Raw genomic sequence first — 18,997 nt, 5'->3', positions numbered from 1 at the left:
TTCCCTCTCATGTGTAGTTCTTCAGCCCCTTCCTGTTGGACTCAAAGCAAATTCCTCCTCTAAAATTGTCATAGAACTACAGTGTGGTGACAGTAGCAGCAAAAATACACTTTTAATTGTGCTTTTCAAAGAAGAGATTCAAGAGAGGCAGAAGCTATATATGCCACTATTTTAGCACTCAGAAAGACTGCAGATCTTTCCAAAGTCTGAGAGCACAATTAAAATTTCTTCTAATTAAAAAATGCTAATGGAACTTTGCACTGCTCTTTTTCCAAATCTAAGAGCACATTGGAACAAGCACTTGTGTGGAAAACAATGGTTTGGTTTTTGTTAGAAAGTGTGTTTCTAATCCCCAATGCTTTAAATAAAATTCATTAGGACTGTATCATATCAGTCAGTCAAATTCTATTACCATTCAAAGGAAATATATCAGTGGGGCTCCAATACAATTTTCCTGTTACAGCTCTTGAACTGAAACAAGAAGAAGAAATGGAAAGGCAAACTACAGCTTGGACAAATTAATATGAAGGCAAGAAAGGCCAGATACTAAGAAAAAATAAAGAAGAAAGACAGCAATGAGCAAAAAATACTCTATTTTCTCACCACCAACACCAGTATTTTTTACAGGGAGACACCCTAATGACTCTGCTGGTTATTCAAGTACTTAGGCTGTATCTACATATGAGAAACCAAGAATACCCTTTTTAATGCTCCAACGAACTTTACCATGCATTCTAGGAAACAGTGTCTTCATCAGTTGTGACAAGACATATTTTATTACTTTGAACACCATAGGATTTTACTGTAAATAACACCATCTCTAGAGAACAGAAGCTTAAATTGATGTGGGAAATGATGTAATGCTACATAGATTTAGAATGTAAAGGACTTTATTTATTTATGCTACGATATGAAAAAAACAAACAGAAGGGCATTTTACAATCTCCAATTTAATTAATTTCCACAAATCTTCTTTAAATAAAAATGGAAGTTAACCTATAAATTTCTGGGATTTAATTTTACCTAATGACAATATGCAAATTTTGTTTCAAACTATTAGAAAAATATTTCATTCACAACATCCAAACAAAGAATACTGCCAAATAACACAAAACAAAGGCTAAGATAGTATTAAACAGACATGCTGCATTTTCTTTTAATACCCTTCCTGGGAAAAAAAAAAAGCTGTGGAAACTTGCTGGTCAAAAGTATATTTAGGTTTTATCTTACACCCTAATAAGAGCTAAGCAAAAGACACAACCATAAAAGAGATCAGGGTAATGAAGCCACTGCAATTCAAAGTTTTTAATCTCACTGCCTCCCAAGGACAATGTAAAAACAGGGCTGACCTAGACAGGGTGGGTAGGGATGCCACGAGCCATCTTTGCCACCCCTCTGCTCACAACAAGGATCACTCAACTGCCTCTGAGAGAAGTTTGCCTAACTTGTTCCCAGAATCTTCAATAGGGATGCAGCAGCATCTCTAATCCATCAGCTGCTGTGCTTCACTAATTTTACACTTACAATGGTTTCCTCAATGTCTAACTTAAATCTCCCTCACTAGAATGTGAAAACATTACTATTCTTCTCCTGTTCCCCATAGACAATAGGACAGTTTAGTACTTTCCTCTTTGCAACAACCTCTCATGTATTTGAATCTCAATCCGAAACCTTTTCTTCAATTGACTAATTCCTTCAGATTGCAGATTTGGGGAAAGTTTTCTAGAATGCTGAACATCCAAATCCCGGTTGATTTTCTTCAGATTTGCATGGAAATCATAGATCAGCTAAAGTATGATAAAGAACTACAAGCACACTGTTAACTTCCACAGCACTGTACTGTCCTTTCCACGCCAACATACACAAATGGTACCAGCCTACTGCACTTGGAGCTTGCTGAGTGCTGCTGTTCTTCAACTAAAACTGTACCTCAGCACTTTTAACTAATAAAACTGCTGAATGTGCAATAAAGACAAACATATGCCTACCTTAAAATCAATTTAACTATAAAAAGCCCTAAACCAGACCTCACTGATTTAAATTTTGCACTCTGTTTTGTGGTGTGATTTACCCTTGCCACATCACATCACTTAGCCAAGGCACATTGTTTCTAAACAGTATTACTTCATTAGGTAAGTACTTATTAGGTGGACAGACATTTCACATACACCCATTGCAAGTTGCTGTGCAAAGTCAGGAGCACAAAAATAAACACCATGTGTTCATACACCTAAAGAAAGTTAAATCCTTTAACTTTCTTATTAAATAAGAAATTTATTAAGAAATTTAAATTTTTATTAAATAAGAAATATAAGGAAGTACATTATTTTGTGAAGATAATTAATTCCTTTTGAAAGAGGTGACAACAACAGTGAGCTATGAACAATAGGAATGTTCTAGATCGGAGGGAATCTCTTGCTTCTTTAAATCTCATATGGATTAGGTGTCATTGCTCCCCTGGCTCTTGTTCAACATTATCAGCTAAACTTGCTAGACAGTGTTCCCAAGGCAAGCCTCCTGGAGCACTGAACCTAAATCATCAAAATAAAAGTGAAGTTACTATAAATTAACCATAGGTGAGTCCTTACTAAATGTTAATTTTAAACTACATCATTGAATTACATCATCCATCATTAATGAAACACCAAGCCTCTGACTACATATCCTTCACAAATTCAATGTGTATGTGATTAGGAAGAGTGATGATTTTTTCCCACTGAAGCAATTGCTCTATTTTGATGCTTGCTGCGTGTTTTACCATCCCATATCACCATTGTTGTGACTTCAGCAGAGCATTCTTGCTCGTCAAGGTTACCCAGGAACCCCGAGCAGATGTACTACAAACTAGAAATGTATATATGAGATAACACATTCCAAGTAGGTTTGCCATTCTGTGGCATGAAGCACTTCCAACCACTTATCAACTGTAGAGTTGCTATTTGCATTTTGTACTCTGTACATGAAAGCGCTACAGCTGCCTGTGGCAACAAAGGAAATGCAAAACTTGCTGGAAGAAAATAAATAAAATAAAACCATTTCCTGTGGGACAATTCAAAGTCTCACCTCATCATCCTGAGACATCAGGGATTCTGTGTTGCCTCTGTTTTTTATTAATAATGCAGCAACAGTCTTTCAACCACTCTTTCCTAAGAGAAACCTTTCCTTTGGAGGTGATATGAGTCATGTGATTACCTCAGTCATCTGGAGTCAAAGGCTAAAAACTGATAGAGGTTCTCACTATCAACTAGCCTATAATTTGGCACCCAGAGAATCAGTAATAAATGAGTGTTTATCTACTCAATGGGGAATTTCATTTCACTCTCTGCCCCCAAAGTCATTACCTGCACAATAGGCATGAGCAATGGAAATTCACTACATAACAAACTATTACAGGCTTACTGCTTAAACAGCATCACAAAATCATTTTCTGGACCGGAACCTATAAAAAAAACTGTGCTCCACAACATAAGAAAAATTTGTTTATATGATGAAACAAAAGGTATTTGCATCTCCAAGAAGAGAGAAGAATTTTGTTCTTCAGATAAACAGTTTCTTCTGTTCTTAGTATTGTTTTCCTTGGTGAAGAGAAACATTAAATAGTCCTAATTTTCTTTTTTAGAAACCATTTCAATAAAAGTGTCGCTAAGCAATATTTGTGTCTTTTTATCTAACTGAAAGTTGAAAGACTTTTTCTATCTTCTTGAAAAAAACAACTTATGTGATCAAAAGGATAAGTAACAAGAAAATATTGTACAATTAACTTGGTATACCATTTATACTTAAGTATATTGCCAGTAAGTAAAAAACCAATACTTTTGGTGTAATATCTACTCAAAATACTACACAAAAACTTACTCTGAATATTAATTTTTTTTTTCTAAAATTGGCATCTTACTATGGAAGAAATTAAAATATTTGTAAATATAACAGCACTTAAAATGGTCAAAATTCATATTTTTATTCAGTATTTTTGTGGAATGTATTGGTGTATCATTTTAAAAATAAGCTATTAAAAGATAGTTTCAAGCAATACCTCTCCACTGCCTTAATCTTAAAAAACTAGTTTCTCATCACTGTCATATTTGTTCAAGCATGAAAAGCATAATATTTTTCCCCTTTTTTTCACATTCTGTTGAGATATTTCAGTCTAGAAATCTAAGATTATCTAGTCCAGTACTGATATGACTGAAGTAACTGTGTAGTCATCCTGCGATTCTATGTGAGGAAACACAGCAAGAAAATTATGTAGTCATTAAGGGAGCAACAGAAGCCACTTATATAAATTACTGTACAGTAATTCAAAAGAATATGAGGAGAAGAGATGCTTGAGGCTTATGCTTCTTTATTCTGTAAGCCTTGAATGAATTATCTGCCCAAACCATGGGTAAGAGACCACCTGGTATCTCCTTTTTAAGCTTAAGTGAACAAATCAGTTTTTCTGTTTTTTCTAAAAATAATTTTTTTTAAGCAGATAATATGGTATCTACAGTTTCTTACTACTGTAAAGTGACTGAAGTAATACCCCTTAATATTAAAATAAGCAAAAATCCTAGCTCACCATGGGGATTTTCTGTGTGTTTTCTTAAGTCAGAGGGGAAACCAGAAGTGAGGATACCATCCTTTCTCCGACCAAAGGAAAGTAATTTCTTCTAAGAACATATTTGGTTTAATGAAAATAGTATATTTCCTTTCCTAAAGCCTACTGGCATGATAACTTACTCATTTTAATTTTTCCCTGTCTATAGGAAAATAAAGACTACAGAAAGGAACAGACAGCTCCAGAAAATTTGCAGTGAGAATCAAGTCCTGATCACAGAAGGTACCAGCTACATGCACAAGTCATACAAGTCCCCCCAGTCTGGTTAAATTCAGCCACCATGGAAAATGCCCACCCTGGATTTTCAGTCTTGCCTTCCGGTTCAGAATAGAGACAATTAAATTATTTCACATTATTCAAATTATTTCTCAGGCAATAAAATTAAGTTGATCAGACGTTTCTCTCCAAGCATCAGTGAATAGTGTTCCCACCATGATGTTTACGGATGTCATTCTCAGCAGAGGAGAACACAACTCTCTGCAAGTTTCAGGGCATTCCCACATCATCAGCCTTTGTTCTCTGACAGTATAGAGTGTGGAAATATTTTTGTGCACATTTTTTGACTAAAGGAATAGTGGATTTCAGTCTCTAGCTATGAAGTGTGCACCTTTCATTGACCATAAAATTGCATAAGCTTCACATTGCACCTGATTGTAATTGTAATAGCCTAGAACCTGGCATATACATTAAAAGTATCAGAATTGCTTATGAGGCCTGGCTTGTGTTATACAGAACTTGACTCATTTTTTTATCAAAACTTCACTTTTACCAATCACTGACTTGTGATTTATCAGAATATATTCACGCTTAGAATCAGCATTCTATCTCTGTGCTCTGATACTGACTATCTGAAATGGGACTTTCACTAAGAAGTCATCAGAAAGGCTGAGGGAGATACAGGAAGGTGCAGCAGAAAGCAGAACAGGATGGATCAGAGCTCAGCATTTATTTTTTTGGTGAGCCTGAACATTTAATGTTGCTCAAAGTCTCTGAGGAAGAGCAAAAGGAGTAGAAAAAAATACCTGATACTATTTTCTTAACGTTTATTTCAGGACACACTAGTTAATTTTTCTCTGCTAAGAAAGAGGAGTGGACAACCTAAATTTCAAAATCTTCAAATTATCTGCGTGAATCAGAAGGCTGCATGCATGGAGGGCAAACACTGACATTTATTTTGTATAATAGTGCATGTCTTGAGATGAATTGCCACTGGAACATTATTCCCACTCTGCATGTCAAACATTAATATAAAATCAATATGGAGCCACGTTCCCAACATTTTTCACGCACCTGTGTTACCCCCCCAGAGGGTTTTGCTACACTTGGAATTTGGCTCCCCCAGGACATGGGAAGAGGTTCACTGCAATCTTCCTGCTCGGCACAGCCTCTGAACATCAGCAAGGGCTCAGCAAGACCCCAGCATCTGTGGAGGGAAAGTGCAAGGTGAGACAAAGGTGCTTGGTGGTAAATTTGCTGCTCTGTCAGCAAGTCCTGAAAAATAGAAGTAGAAAGGGGGTCTTCCACATTACAGATGACATCCTCATTTGAAATTATACAGCTGGAGTTGCTTTGTGACAGATATGTTCCTTTTTGTCTTTAGACATGATAGGAATTAATCCACAAGAACAGCTAACCTGCAAAATACACTTAGGCGCACATAAAAGCTTGACTTCATAGATCGCAATTTTTTTCCCTGAAAACATAATTTCCTTTTGAACTCATAGTAAATTAGCCTTCATTGCATAGCTGAACTAGTTCTCAAACATGCTGTACACTTCAGTTTACCTCATGATCAGACATTGTCAAAAACATTAGTTAATCAAAAGCATCACAGTTTTGAGGAAAGAAAACCACAGAAAACCACACCACACTATTGTTTTCTTCAAATAGGATGTAGCAGATCTCCCTCCATGTTTAAACTCTCCTGGAACACAGATAGAGAGTTGTTTTTGAGCTCAACTTTCCAAAACTGCCAGTCTCAGAGGAGCTTCATTTTTTTCCCAGACAATGTGCATCTCTGTGAATCAGTGGCACCTTTCAAACCTGGATTTTAAAAGATTCCTAAGTCAAAAGGTATTTAAGGGTGCAGTTCTAACACGTTTCTTCTAGATCTGGTTTAGGTATGCCAACCTGTTCTAATGTATGTTGTCAGAAAGCTACAATAGTCTATTATCCTCAATTGAAATGACACCAGCTAAGGCCACTGCTTACTCCTTGTTGCTGATATACTAGATCATTGTTCCTAAATATGGTGACCTAGTGCTCAAAAATACACTCGAATTCCCATCTGGATTTTGTTCCTGGGTATTTTGCTTTATGCAATGGAGTTCAGTTTCCTTTCCCTTTTCTCCACCTCAAGCTTCCAAAGCTCAAGGCCAACATTTTTCTGAGGCCTGTGGGAGAAAACTACAGCTAATTTCCATGACACAGATGGGAAAAAGATCTTAACCATAGCTCCTTATCTTCACTGGCTGCAAAAGGTACTACACTCAGTTATCACTGGCAGGATGTTAGATACATTCTAGTCCAATGAGATTAGGGAGGGGACTATTCAGAGAAGCAGCTCCTGCACACCTCCTTAATGAAGGTGAAGAGTCAAACATGATCTCAATATCATAGGAAAAGAATGTGGCAATTTCTATTGTGGCTTCTACTGCTAAGAGTCAAAATGAAAACTCATTATCGTGGACCAAAATTTTTGTCTATTTTTTAAAACAATATTTTCAGAAGAAAAGGGGTCTCTCTGGAAAGATGACAACATGTTTGGTCTCATCTGTGGATGCATACTGGCAGCAGATCCAGTATGGCGATGCCAGATGAACTCACAAACTTACATGGGGGCCCATGTAATTTATTGCCTTCAGTTTCATAACACAACAGCTTTTAGAACCAGTAACCTATAGACTAAGACTCTATAAACTAAGGAAGCCAAGGGCAAGTTTAAAACCTACTCCATTTGTGTTGTTGGGTAATAGCACACGATACAAAGTCATAGTGCCACACACCCATTTCCTTAATGCATGAGATCTTTTGTTTTAATTGACACATGCGATGCTTCTGAAAACAATTTGAAACTTTTAAAAAATTTGAGATCTTATGAATCAGTGCATAGACTAGTCTTTTCACCAGCCACTGACATGTAACTTTGTTCAGGATGGCTGGTAGAAGAGGGGAGTGTATGCTATGGACCAATGACTAGACAGAAGTTTGGCCAAAAGAGCTTACGGTTATACAAAGAGCCACATCTTTCATAATCAAGAGAATCCTGTATTTTAAGTGCTTATAAGAACAGCCTCCACAGAAAAAAATCTCATCAGAGCCCATTTTATAGGCCTTATAAAAGTTAAGGACCAAACAATCCCACTCTGGAATGAAACCCGTGATTTTAGACAAAAAAGCATTTCAAAACTCATTGTTTAGACACAATTCTCCCTCAAACTTAAGCTGAAACTTCAGCTTCTCCCATTATTTCTAAAAAACCACAGAGAATGAAACATCTCAAGCAAAAATTACTGTATAATGTAGGGAATTTATAGGGGTATACTTAGCATTTAATTAAGTAAAATAATCACCACATCTTTTATTAGTCAAATTTTCTGAGTCCTCAAAGCCCCCAACCTAAACCCCACTTATCATCAGCTGAGAAGTTAGCTGGTTCTTATTCCTAAGAGGCGTGGGAATTCCTCTACAATCTATTGAAAATATCATTTGTCTGTGTACTGGTACTTACTTAACAAAAAGAAAGCTTTTGAAAGAACCAATTCTGTTAGTATTAATTTGCTACAACTTTTTTTTCATGCATGAACAAAAAAATTATACTTCTATCCCAGTAAAACAGAAATACAAACTGCAGAAAACAATTCCTTCAGTCCTCGTGGAATAGACATTAAAAGGTTCAACAAAAGTTATTATCTCAGACTATACATTTACTATTAAATTATTGATGACCTGCTTCCATCATCATTTTTACTTCTGTTACCAGAAATTAGAGCAATTTTTAAATTTCTAAATACACCATGACTAGGAAAAAAAAATCATGTTCATAGGCACCAGGATTCTCTGCAGTCTGAAAGGAATTTTCATAATCTCACAGGTATCTTCAAGTCCTAGAATTTGCATTCTGCTTCTCGGCTCAGCGTGCAGATGTTTAAAAATACATGCAACAAGACAATTCGCTTTTGGCTACACATCTAAGAGGCTCAAACATTTGAATTATTCTGTCTGAGGTCAAATACAATTTATGTGCCAAATTAGGTTGAAATCAAGCTAGGAAGAGCTAAGAAATACTCAGATCATTTGTGCTTGGGAACTTGAGGCTATTTCTGCCCAATGTGAATAATCTCCAATCTTCCAGGAAAAGGAGGCATTTTCAGGAACCAGATATGAAATATAAGCTTACAACTTCTGAATCTCTAGGCTTCAGTGATTTAAATTTTGCTGTGCAAACATATATAAAATGTGGACTAGAATAGCAAAATTCTCTAAGAGTGTTCCTTGGATTTTGGAATTCTAGGAAACAAAGGATGCACGTGCTGTCATATGCACTTGAATGCCAACAAGATTTGCAACAAAGACAAAAAGACAAGTTTCCCTGGGCTTTAACAATCCATATTGCTGTACTATTTATATTAAACAGAAAATATTTTCCAGGAGCCCAGGTTCAAGGCTTAAAAGAGGTATACATTTAATTGGTATAATTCCACCAAAATGTTGGATGCAGTACTAATTATATATATATGTATATATATATATTTCAATGTCATGTAGTCAGTTACTGAGAAAATCAATGTTCATCCCAAAATATATGACCTATTTTTCAAATAATTCAAAATTTTGAACTACTAACTCAAGTAAACTTACTATTTTTACTCTAAAATAATTTTCCATAAATGTCTAAATGATGGAGGATATTTCATATAACTATCTCCTGAAACTTTTCAAAGTAATTAAGGTAGAGCTAAAGAGAACTCAAGTGATTTTCCTCCTCGGGGATTCATGTTTAAGTAAATTCCCAACCCACAACCTAAAGCAATCTTTGCATTCTATTTTCTTGGAACGGATAACACCAATATTAAAACTAGTCTTGGGAGGGGACAACTTGAAACAGAATTATCCATAAATGAAAATGCTAATTAAATTAGCATTTTTTTCCTTTACTGAATATACTAAACTTCAAAGTCCAAGAAGGGATTTTAAAAATCTGAAGTAGCTATCAGCCTTCAGTACTGTTAATGTCTCCCACTCACCAAAACCCATCCCCACCAGCTTCCGAGTCTTATCTTACTTCTTCCAGGAACTGAGAATAGAATAATGAAAGAACAGTGAGGAATGGACTGAGATGTACTGGTAGGTATTTGTTTTAAGACTGAAGAACTCAATAGCATAATTCACTATGTGCCAGCCACATTTTTCAGAAATAACCAGCACACTATCATAAACCTGGAATTAAGCTTCAAATATATTTAAATGGGCTGATTCCAAAAACATTGAAGATTGCCATCGATCAAGAAGCTACAGGAAAAAGAATTACTAACAAGTAGTAATTTTTTTTGGTATTTTTTGTTTCCTAATTATAAAATTTCTAACAGAAAATCAAACTTTAAATAGATCGTATTCAATCAAAGCCCTCTTTCTGTATCAGTACAAAATTAAAAAGAAAAAAAAATCATCTTTATCGGGGAGAGAAAGAGTCAGAATCTATTAAATCTATCTTGTCTGACACAAAATTACAAGTGTGACGTAAAAATCTAGCTAGCCTGACACAAAATTAAGGTGCTCCTGGTTTAACTTTAAAGAACACAAACCATCCCAAATGCAACAAAGGAAACCACAGGATGCAGTTTCTAGAAGCACAAAAGTGGGATCGAAGATGCCAGTTGAATTCATTAAGTAAGCAGGAAGTGCGGTGATAACGATGTAACTGGATTCCTACAAGACATGGAGCTGCACAAAGAGAAGACAACTCTGGTAAAAGATCCAAGTTGCCTGATCACTACAGGTTCCTAATGAACACCTCCTTATGCAAATGCGTAAGTGCATTGCCTCCTTATGCAAATCAGAGCAAAGGCTGAATACTATAATTTAAGAATTCATTTTCAGTGCAACTTTAAAAAATATGGAACTAAACACTCAGAATACCTACGGAAATAAGCATCTCATTTCTGGAGAAAAAAGTCCAAGCCCCCTGACCTGCAAAAATAGTCATGCCAGTGCTGTATATGCTTGTCCTCGACCATGGCTCAGAGCAGGCAGTCAAGGAAGATTATAAAATTAGGACATATTCCTTCCATTTTCTGGTTAAACTGGAGATTTGAACTTAACTTGAATGAACAGGGTACATGATCACAGTTATATTTTACAGCCACTGTGATGTTTACCATCCAAGAACCCCACTAATTCCATTTTTACACTTTTTTCCTCCTTAACTCCCTCTGGCACTGAGTTCCACAACTCAGCTTCACTGCCAGGAAGGGTTTTAAAACTTGTTCTTCCTGCGCAGCAGAACTGGCTCTTCTCTGGTCACCTTCTCCTCACAATGTCCTCGTGTAAGGAAAGCCAAATCGGAGCTAACTGTGTCATAGGACAGAGGGACTTCTCTTCCTTCCCCTCTCCCCTCCCCCCACCCCAACGCTGTTGTTTCAACCCATTCATCCTGTGAACACAGCAGTAAATTCCTTTCTAAGAAACTCTCTCCTCCCAGCACACTCCTGCCAGGAGGCTTATGACTGCTCTAGCAGTCAACCCTGCTATGTTATTTTGGTCCACGAGTCTTTCCTGAGCTGACTCTATTGAAATTAAAGTTATGGCTGTATTTAAATTAATCATAGCACCTGTGAACATTAAAATCAACATGCAGGAAAGCCCTCTGACCTGCTAGTTGATTCCTATACCCTAACAAATATTCAACCTGGCCAAAACTGCCACTTTATATACAATCCCAAGAAAGCTGAAGGCTCAGCAACCTGCTCAGAAGAGGTAAAAAACTCTCATGAGACACAGTGCATTCATCCTGAGCCCAACCAAAAATAATAAAATGAAGGGAAAGGAAATTGATGGAGAATGATCAAGTTCAAAAATAAGACACAATTTCTTTCAATTAGAAAGAACTGATGATAACTGAACCAATGGCCAAGGGAACACATTTGTCTGTATTTCATCAGATTCACTGAATCACTTAGTGTGACATGGAAGATATGATAGTTATAATGAGATGGCTTTAAGAAGGAAAAAAATAAGATTGAACAGTAGAAAACAGCATCAGTTAGTGAGATTTGCTAAACTAAGAAATGGTCCTCTCTGTCAATGCACTTTACATTTCTGAGAATATTTAAAGAAAAAGGATAGCGGAAAAAAAAACATTTAAAGAGAGAATTCCACATGGAGGGAGGAAAAAAAAAACCTAAATAGATTTTACAACAATTCCCTCTATTGTAAGAAAAGCTGCACAAATCTGACCTCTGCCTGAAACAACCTCTACAGAGTTGCAAATGCTGATGGATGGCTATCATATACTCACCAGGCAGACAGTCCTGTGGAACATGGATAATTTGAGGGATGAATCAGATTAGCTCAAGTTGCTTCAAAGCCCCCTCCTCTCTCTCTGATTCTCTCCCTCCAAGGGCACTATCTCACATGAGCGTGACATTCCAGAACAATCAAATTGGTAAAGCAACAAAAGAAAAACTCATAAGGACGGATTAAAAAAAACCAACCAAACAAACAAAAAAAAACTACACAGAAGCGGAACCAAGGATGCAAAATTGCTTCCTAAATATCTCTTCCGAAAGAAACATTCAGAGAAAAAGTTAACATTTGCTCCCCACATCCTGAAAGTGTCCTGCAGGAATACTACCATAAATTAACACTTCCATTTCTACAGACATGTGTTAGGACCTATCACGTGAGTATCTAAGTGAATGATATCAAAACTGTTATATTTTTTCCCTTAGTGTGACTCATGCCAGCTGGACTAATCTAAATATTATTAAACATCATTAAATATATTAAGTTTGAGCTTAAATTGTGCCAGCAGGGCTAGTTCAGAAAAAGAATATAAAAATAATATTTTAATTAATTATGTTCCCAGGCTGTGGTGATGGGTGCTACCCTCACTACTTACATACAGTCTCAATTATTTTCCACAAATGGATAGGTATGCCTACCAATCCTTCTGGCAGCATTTCCACTGCTGTTGCATGGTGCAAGACTTAAAAGGCCATCCAGGAAATTCTATAATGTGCTATAAAACTTAGGAAGTATTTAAGTGCCTTAAATTTATTATAGTGCCTTAAATTATAAATTTATTTAAGTGCCTTAAATTTAATTGGGGAAGACCAATTCTAGGACCAGAGGGATTGTTTTACAGCAGTAAAAATCTACTGGAAATGGCTTTTGCACATTATAGTTCCTACACTGTTGCAACATTCAATATTTTTATGAATATTTATAAACTTATATCTGTGTATATGTAAAAATATATGTATATGTGTATGTACAGCAAGCTGTAGCATTTGATGTGTTTTGCAGTTGGTTTTGCTGTTGTTGTTTTTTATGAAATAATGATGTTTATAGTCTTAGAAGCTTTTCAACAGTGACAAATACAGTATTTTAGAAAGTCAAATTGTGTATTGCATGTCAAATCTAGCATGCCTCTGGGAGGACAAATCAGCATGTGTTACACTTTCAAGTCTGCAAGCACAACTGTTAAGTACATTATGATCAACAGGAGGAATGCAGAGTACATCAAAGGGAAAAATAAAATTCCTGGTAGACAGTAACCATTTTCTTCTTTTCTGTAGGTAATACTAAGATGCTGGAAATTGCTCATACTTAAATCACTATTAATTAAAATAAGCCTTAGCTACTTCTTCCTCAACACCTTACTCCTTTTCCTCTCTCTACTTCCAAATCAAGACTGAGAAAAAATGAAATGTCTGTGTAATGGAGACCTATATAACCTCCAAAAATTTGCATTTACAGGTAAATCCAATTTATTTGGTTTATACTATAGTGGTACTTCAGTTTTGGTAACTTCTTCTAAAGGTTATAGAATTTTTGTATGACACTTTAGAAAAAATTTTTGCTAAATGCTCAGAGCTCAAATGCCCTCTTTGTGCATATGCCCTTTTCCAGCAAAATAACTTTTCTCATTCAAATTAAACAGACACTTTGTTCTCTGCTCCCACTTGTCCAAAGAGATTTTTTTCTCTAAAATTTCAGAAGTGCCTCTCATCTTCAGTATGAAGTGAAGGAATTGACTCCAGCTGAACTTTACCTAAATCAACCAACAGTGTTCTTAGTTTCCACAAACAGCTGATTTCTGATCTTTGCCACTACTTTGTTTCTCTGGAGAGTTTTCTCAGCAGCATCACACAGCCACATGCTCACAGACATGCCCATCAGATGCACAAGTGGCCTTGGGGAACAAATCAGACTCTGGGTACAATATGGAACATAGGAATATTCCTGTGCACATGTGATAGGACAGAGAAAGCAGAGACCACACTACTTCTGCCCTAGGATGTCAACAAGGTGGTCTTCTCATTCTGGTTTAGCATCTGCATGGCTCATTATATTAAGTTGTGGACTTCTCACCTCTTTTGAGCGTACTATTTTTTTTTGTTTTTAATTTCTCAATAGATTTTTAAAAATTGATTAAGAAGCTGAGTTGCAATCTCATCTAGTTTCTGTATTCTAAAGGTTAATACAAGCATCCAAGCATCACAGTAACATAACAGCAGCAAAAATCAATCCAGTGTGAGACTGAAAGCACAAAATTCACCCTTAATTGCAATTATGGCCTGTTGTATAAGTTTTAAATTTTATGTAAAGAATTGATACAATCATAATTTCCCACCTCCTAAATCCTTTGAGGAGAAAGAAAGAAAAAAGTAAAATGGAGACTTGGCAAAGAATTCCCTTTTTCACTGATACATGATGACCATCTTCTAAGATCTTTCTTGGGAAAAACTTCATAAATTTTTTCCTGAAATATTCTAATATCTACATTAGAAGTTGTCAGTGTAGGGACAATGCTGTGAAGGATAAAGAGAAACAACAGATTAAAGGGAATAGCAACCTAAATCTTGCTTGCCATAGGGGTAAAACACACCAAAAATATTTTGAATGCAGTAAAACATAGATATATTTTGCCACAGTTAATATCTAGTGCGAGTTCATGGCTTAGCAAGAGCCTTTGTGCCATCCTTGAAACTACTGCAATCAAAAGGACAAAAATAGGGGTGGAAAAACACCTTTAAAATGCATTTCACGTTTTCTTCTAGTCTAAAATTACAATTACTACACACTTCATAAGCCTGCAGCCAGGTTTAGTAAACTGCTACTTACAGGTCTTGCATGACAGCCAACAGATGAAAGTGGTGTGAGTGAGAGCTCTCATCCACTGCTGCCGGCAACCCACTGCCTTTGTGATTTCTTTCTTCAGAAACAAAGATTAGGTGGAGGAAAATAAGGTAAAGGGTTATTTTTAAAAGTCCTTATTTTCAAATCACTATCCAGGAGCTGTCTGAGTTGGCCTCTTATTAGTTGTCTCTCATCTTCCACCTCTGTCTCCATAGAAACCTTGCAGCAGCATCTCCTGCCTCTCTAGCCTGAAGTCTTCAGATTTGGCTGGTGCCAAGCCTGGCTGGGCAAGCTGGGGGAGGATCATGGCAGCACTCCTCCAGTGCTGAGGTTCACCATGCTGGCCCCTGTCACATGGAGACCTTGTGCCCAAAACAGAGAAGTCATCTCTAACCCATTGCACTGACTGCACAGATGGCTCATCCCAATCCCAGCTGCTTCCCTTTGCAGAGATGGATATACATGGATTGGGATGAAGGAAACACCTCAGACCTCATAAACTAAAACCCCAAAAGCTGGAAAATGAGTGAGGTGGAGGGATACTGAGCTATGTAATCAGCACAGGGAAAGCCAGCTGGCTGCAAAGCGGGGCACTTCTCAAACTCTTGCCCAACTTTCCCCACTTCTAGAAAAGTGCAGGGGACACTACCAGGAAATGGATTTAAAAAACAAAAAAAAAAAATCAGTCTGAATATTCAGAGGTACATTGTAATACCACCTCTACTGTGGAAAAACAGACTCGGAAAGTCTTTTTTCCATGATGTTTTTCTGTTTAAATGGATTCTATATAAAAAAGCCCACTTTATTTCTAATGTCAATCACTTGTTTTAGGGAGCGACGTACTGAGAATTAACTTTTTTTTTTTTATTATTTATATGAATGGCCGGCACACGAATAAAATAGTACTTTTTTTTTAATCTGCTTCAACTTTTCCACCATTATTACCCCAACTGGAATATACAAAAAAGTATAAATTTTGAGGTGACAGCAATGAGTCACCAGGTGGCCAAAACTGACCAGTCAAATGCAAAAGAAGTTACTAGTCTCTACAGACTGCCCAAGGGGACTACTAAAAACTCTAAGCTGGAGAATTGCTCTCTTCCAAAGGAGAGGGCATGTTTAGGCAGACAGTCCCTCAGAATGGTTTTCCCTGCCAGCCCAGTTAATCTCATTTCAATTTGAGTAAATTGTTCTTAAAATAAAAAAAATCTCTGCTCTCAGGCACACAAACAGGAAGAAGTGGGTTATGGAAACAAAAACACAATAACAACTTCTAACAGCTTGCTAACAACAAGGAAGCCTACAAAACACTTGGTATTGAGTAAGAGGTAACAAAATGTGTCCTGTGAAAATCCAGAGAAAAGAGGGACTATCCTCCTGTGTTTGAGAACTACTGCAACAGTACATGAACACAATTTCTCCTCTTTGTAGTTATTAGGCCCTCCAGACAGTTTCTCTTTAGGAGATTGTGCATGGTGTGCCAGAACTCTGAACAATCTAGAAGAAAGAAAACTGATTTTTTATTTTTCCAATGTATTAAGACTTAACCTCTGTATGAAATATGTACTTACTGAAAAATCAAACTTTGCATTACAGAACAGATTGGAGCTTTGGTGTGTGGGGGTAAGTTTAGAGGTTGCACAATAAACTAATGTGAATATATATATTAATATATACATGCAAAGGGTAGGTAGTAGATAACCTTTTTTTATTGTTTTTAATCAAATGCTTAAGCAAATTGACAATCCAAATGTTTATCATTGCGCAAAGAATATATCTGCATATTGGTTTTTATTATATCTAGAGTTGTGAAGAATTTCTAAATACAAAGAATATGTAAGGACAAATATTACCTTTAAAGTGCATTTCATGGACATGGAAGATGGTGAACAGAAAGAAAAACGCCAGATTTGTGCAATAAGTTTTAACCAATGTGCTGAATGCAGACAGCAGTGATCACAAGTTACTTGCCATGATGATGGTTATTTTCTTCAATATCAGTACACATTTACTCACATAGGCAAAATTTTTTATCAGAACCACTTAGTAGTTCCTTCTTCCAGAAAGTAATTTTCTATAACCATGCACTTCAACCTACTAGCAAACAATTTGTTTTCTAATAAAATTTTCAAAGGCATAATTCATGGGGAAACAATACTCTGTATTATGCTCTTTTTTAGTGTCTGTTGCACTTCACTGAATGTTAGGTGTGAATTTGTATTCCTCTCATAGAAAGAAGAGCAGTCTGCTCAAATCAGCATTCCTGGTATGGGACAGTACAGTTGCCATCTGTGTCAATGCAACAACCCTGCCAAGACATGCCAAGCTCATAGTTTAATTTGACAGAGAATCTTACAGTGCCCCCATCACATTCACTCACTTTCAATTTACCATACTTCCTCAGTGACGGAAACCAAATGTTAAACAGCAAAATGAAGGCTGGTTCAGTTTCCAACAATGAGATCATTTTTCAAATCTATGGTTTCCAGCTGATGGCCAAGCGAAGGTCTTGGATGCCTTAGCTCTCCATTCTTAGATGCAAAGGCCCTGTCACAACAACAGGAATACAGATTTTTGAGAAGAAGATATTAAACAGTAATGAACATAAGATAGCTACTCTAGTTATTTGTAGAGATCATGTTGCTGCCTATATAGAATAGTTGCTGTAGCAAATTTTAAAAATTTAATGTTGAAAGCTGAGAATAACGCTATAAAAATTAATTTCTCCATTTAAGTCAATGCCATCAGCCAGGAGTACGCTGCCACCATTTTCTGATGCCACAGGCCCAGAGGAAGATGACAGCTGTTATTGAAGATAAAGATGATTTTGTAGAAGTGCTTGAGGATTTACCAGCAAGAAATGAAAGAGCAAACTTCTCCTATCTCTTTAAAGCAGAGGGCTGGAACCCATGCAATCAATAACAGTAGTCTGAACAAAAGCAGAAGAAGCTAAAGGTATTTCCTGACAGACTAAAAAAAAACCAAAAAGACCACAGAGGTAAAAGACACCTCTGGAAAATGTAACCTATCAATTTTAGTAACACACCTGCAATTTAATCACAGCATGGCACATTTAGAGCATTGAGAATTGAAAATAGAATTCAAGGGGGTCTACATTCTCATTCAGGTTTAAGGGAACAATATCATTGTCAAACATATTGACCTACAGACTGTTCCAAAAGCTTTTTTTTTTGCAAGAAATTACACTAACAGTGTGGAGCAAGAAACACTGGATCAGATCTCTTTCAAGATGCAAGTGCAGAGAAGAGAAGAATCCTAATCACACATCATTTGACACTCAAAATCACCAAGGCAGACAGCTTTTGCTCCAGAAAGTGCAGAAACAAGAGGGGCAGGAGTGTAACAGAGCTGCCTGTCCACAAACACTGCTTTAGCTCCTGCTGAGGGCTCAGGATAGACCCAGCCCAAAGGGCTGACCTGCCCTCTCCAGCCTCGTGCCCTGGTAGAGCTGCCTCTCCAATGCAGGCACCAGGATGCGAGCAGCCATGCAGTCAGCTGGATCAAGTGGTTGATCCAGCTGAAAACTAACCCTACCAGAGAAAGAAAAGGGAGATTAGTTTTCAGTTGATCAGCAAAGCTTTACAAGTCCTTTCTTCAACAAAGAGGAGACAGGACCAGCAGTTTCTCTGGCATTGCTGGCCCAGGTCAGCAAAGCTGCTGCAATGAAATGCTCCTGCTCACTCCTCTATGCACACAATCACAGCGCTGCCAACCAGGTGACCCTTCCTCAGGTGCTTCACATCACAAAAGGTATTTAGTTTAGTGGAGGACAACTTGGCCTGCAGTTCAAGCAGACCCAAGTTAGAGAGCAAGTGGCCCAAAATATCTCCAGCCAAAGAGGTGGTAACTACTTCTTTCTTGCATTCTAAAGAGAGAACAACAGGTCACCCTGTACTCGAGGCCTGAAATTTTTTTATATAATTGGTCAATAGTACCATCAAGATGATTGAAGATGATGAAATTGATGAGAGAGACAAAGCAAAGTGTTCTCACTCAGCCAGGCTCTGGTAGAATCTA

At 36.9% G+C, this 18,997-nt stretch overlaps 1 long non-coding RNA gene across 1 annotated transcript in view; it reads right to left on the bottom strand.

Annotated features, from left to right (window-relative positions):
* Positions 1–18,997, bottom strand: part of LOC115947932 — a 48,672-nt gene that overhangs the window by 23,894 nt on the left and 5,781 nt on the right. Inside the window, exon 2 of the long non-coding RNA XR_004081785.1 lies at positions 5,888–6,020. This is a non-coding gene — a long non-coding RNA (uncharacterized LOC115947932). The remainder of the gene's footprint in view (positions 1–5,887; positions 6,021–18,997) is intronic.

The sequence above is a fragment of the Geospiza fortis genome, unplaced genomic scaffold (assembly GCF_000277835.1).
Source record: "Geospiza fortis unplaced genomic scaffold, GeoFor_1.0 scaffold186, whole genome shotgun sequence".
In the NCBI taxonomy this organism is placed as follows: Eukaryota; Metazoa; Chordata; class Aves; order Passeriformes; family Thraupidae; genus Geospiza; species Geospiza fortis.
This window is presented reverse-complemented; position numbering and strand designations above follow the sequence as displayed.